Source organism: Kogia breviceps, chromosome 2 (genome assembly GCF_026419965.1).
Source record: "Kogia breviceps isolate mKogBre1 chromosome 2, mKogBre1 haplotype 1, whole genome shotgun sequence".
Taxonomy (NCBI): domain Eukaryota; kingdom Metazoa; phylum Chordata; class Mammalia; order Artiodactyla; family Physeteridae; genus Kogia; species Kogia breviceps.
This window is the reverse complement of record NC_081311.1, coordinates 28,219-32,990: the sequence shown is the minus strand read 5'-3', so window position 1 is coordinate 32,990 and position 4,772 is coordinate 28,219.

The window sequence follows — 4,772 nt, the reverse complement described above, 5'->3', positions numbered from 1 at the left end:
GTTTACAGCCCACATCTAGCCAGTCCCATTTTCCATCTCCTGGTGATGGGTCAAGGGTGAGAATGCCACCCAAGCCAGATCAAAGGCATTTTAAACCATGACTTTCTTGGAATCCAGGAAAAGGAGAAACTCTTTCTCGGAAAATGGATGGTGAGTGTTGGTCAGCCCAGAACAGCTGTTGGCCCAAGGGCAGTGCGAGAGCCTGTGCCTGTGAATGGGGTCCCTCACAGGCACTGAGCAGGACAAAGGCGTGGAGAGAAGCAAGGTCACACTGAGACAGTGTGAGCCACGGGACCTGCCAGATCCAGTCCCATCCTTCAACTTGCCACTTGCAAGTATTAATGCATTTCTACCCTGACGATAAATACTAATTTATTTTACTTCCGTGAGTGTGTCCAGTCGCTGGGGAGAGAAAAAGTCCTGGTTGATACATCTGAATCAATAACCCCTGGTCCTTCCTCAGGTGTCCTCACTGGGTAGGCGTGGCTGGGGGAGGTGAAGACCCCGGGTGGGGTCATATACTAGGGAAGCTGCCAAGCAGCTCTGTGCCTGCTCCTTCCCTGTCCCGGGAGAGGGAAATCCTGGAACAGTGATAGGATAACCAGTATGGGGGAGAGGTTCCTCGGTGATTCATTGGTCTTTTTGTATTTTCCTTAATTTAGGGTTCATTTTGGTAATGTGGTTTTTTTACAAAGAAATACGCCATTTCCTGTAGATTTCCAGTTTGTTACAGTAGGTTTTTCTTACTTGACGTTTAATTTTTCCTGTCTAATTTTCTACAGAATCATGACAAATAATGAACCAATATTGATACTTTACTATTAACAGAAGTTCCTATTCATGTTCCCTTTGTTATACCTTTCCTTGTTCCAGGGTCTCATAGGACATGGGGTCATCATGTCTGTTTAGTGTCTTCTGGGCTCTGACAGTTGCTCAGACTCTCCTGGTTTCCATGACCTTGACAGTGTGGAGGAGGACTGGGCAGGTATTTTGTAGACTGCCCTGCACTGGGATTTGCTTGGTGCTTCTGTCATGCTTCGACTTGGCTTTGAGAAAGCAGATCACAGAGGTGAAGTGACTCCTCTTCACTGTATATCAAGAGGACAGGCTCTTAAGGAAGCTTCTCACTTATATTCTTAACTTTGGTCACCCAGCTGAAGTAGTGTTGGTCAAGTTTTCCCACAGTGAGGTTAATTTTTTTCCCCATGTCCATCCTGTGTGTCTTATTTAGGAGGAAGTCATAATGCAGAACCCACGCTTGAGGAGAGAGGGGCTAGCTTCACATCCTTGATGGACAGCTGAGTGGCTATATATATTGTTGAGAAGCTTTCTGCATAGGAGATTTCTGTTTAACACCATTTATCAAAAACGATGTAATTTATTTTTACCAGTTTGGACCCGTGAATAATTATTGTAAACTTTGGGTTATAATCCAGCACTACATTTTTAGACTGCTTAGTTAATTCTTGCTTTGGCTGTTGAGAGCTTTTTCCATTTCCTCCTGTTTTCATTTTACATAATTTTTCTTTTGTGGGTTTTTAAAATTTTTGGTACCTCTTTACTTTCTGATATTTTAAGGTTATCCTGTTTCTTATATTTACCGTCTCAGTCCTAGCATCAGCCCTTTCTTCAAAGAGCCCTTGTTCTTTTTATTAGAGAATGGTATTAAAAACTTACATGTGGGAGCTAAGTGTGCTCAGCTGACAGTACATAGAAATATATGCATGTATCCCAGGCTATGTCTATACACATAATTATAAAGATTTCCATGTGGAACTATGTGTACGCTAAAGATAGTTTATACTGATATTTCCAACTTGATCTGTTATGACATGGCTACTGTAACCTTCTCCCTTTGTTTGACTGTAACATCCCACTGCAGTGGTAAGAAACCTGGCTTCCACCATTTGTCATTTGTTCAATTAAGCGCTTGTTCCATTCGATTACTGATATGGTAGTTTCAGTACCGTTAGCTACTACCCCTCATGGGAAATAACATAGAGTCCCCTGTGTATGTATGGCACATTTTGTCTTTGGCCTACAGAGTGTGTACATTTCCAAAGTCAACTCAGGGCAGCCCATCTGTCCCGCTACCAACAGTGAGTTTTTTCATACATTTCTGAATCAGTTAGATTCTTTGTTACATTCTGTATTCCAGTCTTTGACGCTCCCATATCCTAAGTAGCTAAGTTTGAATAGATTGTAAATTACTTGTTGGGTTGTAAAAACTCTGTGGGTGTAGACAAATGCATAGTGACAATTATTCACCACTAAAGTATCATGGACTGTTTCAACCACATATTCCGTAAACTGTTTACCGTTGTCAGTTTTGCCTTTTCTAGAATGTCATATAGATGAGGTCGTACAGTGTGTAGCACTTCAGACTGGATTCTTTCACTTAGCAATGTAAGTGTTAGATGCATCTATTTTTTTTTGCACGGGTTGATGGTCCACTCCTTTATATCTCTGAATACTATTGCATTGCACGTATATGAGAGGAAAAATAATTTTCCCTCTACACTTCTATGTTCTTTATTGAGATGTCCCTTGTAATGAAAAAGAGACAAACTGGAGAAAACAATCCGAAGTTTAATACATACCGTGCATACCTCCTGTATACTTGAAAGATACCCAGGAAAACTGAGTCACTCCCCGAAATGGCCCAAGCCATTAGCTTAAATGCTATCTTCTGCTGAGAACGAAAGAAAGATGTTAGGGAATGGAGGAAGCCATTTAAGGGATGTTATTGGTCAAAGCCCAGTAAACAAGAGTATGGTTGTTACACAGATTTACATCCAGGCCTATTTCATTGACAAGTTTTTTTTAACTTTTATTTATTTGGCTGCACCGGGTCTTAGTTGTGGCCTGTGAATCTTTAGTTGTGACATGTGGGCTCTTAATTGCAGCATGTGGGATCTAGTTCCCTGGCCAGGGATTGAACCCTGGTCCCCTGCATTGGGAGCATGGAGTCTTAACCATTGGACCAGCAGGGAAGTACCAACAAGCTTTTCTTGATATTTAGACCAAATCCTGGTCCAGAGAGGGACGTACGCTTACAAATGGAGATATCCTTAATAAATGTAAATTTACCTCCTAAAGGGGCATTTTCTACTTGGTTTTGAACGATTCTCCTGGGTCTGCTGTTTCTTAACTTAATCAGTCCCAATAGTCCTTTTGTCAAATGGGCCCATTTTGGGGTGGTGTGTTCTGCTCCCCTTGACGTGGATGTGCCCTAATTTGCTTATGAATTCATCTACGGAAGGACATCCTGACATCTTTATGTTTTTACCCATTATGAATAGAGCTGCTGTGCATTACTTGATGCTAGTTTTGGTTTGAACACAGTTTTTCAAAGCAGTTGTCTAAATACAAGAGGTACACTTCTTGGATCCTAAGGTGAGACTGTTTAGATTTGGCAAAAAACTGCCAAACTGTCTTCTGAAGTTGGTTGTACATGCATTCCACCAGCATGCTGAGTATATTCTTGTATGCTTTACTGCCTGTTTATCTTCTTGAGCCAGGTGTGTGTTTCAATCTTTACCAAATTTTAATGGCGTTGTTGGCATAACTGGAGTACAGATCCTTTATCAGATATGTGTTTGGGAAATAGTTTCTTGCAGTTTGTGGTTTGTCTTCCGTTTTTCTGAATAAGGTCACCAGACTCAAAGTCATGTAGATTATCTTTTTTTCTAGGATTTTTATAGTTTGGTAATTTTAAATTTGTCTATGGGCAATTTTGAGTGAATTTTGTTTTAAGTTGTAAAGTTTGTGTCTACATTCATTTCATTACATATGGTTTGTAATCAATTGCTCCTTAGCCATCTTTTGAGAAGATACAGTGAGATACTTGGCTGCGTTTCAGTTTGGATTTCCAAACTTAGTATATACAGCAGAACAGCCTTCCGGATGAGGCCTCTGGGTTTGTGAGTGCGGCGCTCCTGGCACTTCTCTGACGTCCCACAGGGGGCGCCGGACCCACCTGTCTGCCCCTGGGGGCACAGGTGCACCCTGCCCACAGACTTTGCTCCGTGACAAGCAGACAGGAGCTTTGTCTCCTGTCGGGGCTTAGGTTTCTGGACCATGAGGCATTGTCCACACTGACAGGAGCTGGGTTTTCTCGGGAACCACTGGTGAGGAGACTCCGCAAGAGGAAAAAATGAGCAAGTGTGGAGAATCTTCCTGTGCAGCTGACTGCTGGGGGGGTGGGGTGCGTCTTCAGGGGACTCGGGAGAGAAAGGGTTTTCGTGGAATACTGTGCGCTTTTAGTTAGTTTTACGTGCAGTGTAGATGGTGACCAGTGTCGTTCTTTGGAGTCTGGTGTCTAGTTTTCCTGGCACTGTTTGTTGATGGCTTTAGGTAGAATAAACATTTTAATAATAGTATTTTTTCTGATGCATGAGCATGGAATATTGTTTTCTATTGTGTCTTCAGTTCCTTTATCAATGCTTCATAGTTTTCTGTGTATAGGTCTTTCATGTCCTTGGTTAAATTTATTGCTAAATAGTTCGTACTTTTTGATGGAATTGTAAATGGGATTGTTTTCTTAATTTTTCTTGCTGGTGGTTCATTATTAGTGTATAGAAACAAAACTGATTTTTGTATATTGATTGCATAGTTTGCAACTTTACTGAAATTATTTTTAACATATTTTTTGAAATAATGTGAAAAATTGCAATACTAAAATCTCACAGTTTCTACTGCACCCCAGGTAATCCACAGGACCCCAAGACATGGTAGCTACTAATATACTCTTCCCACGGTGCCTCTTTATA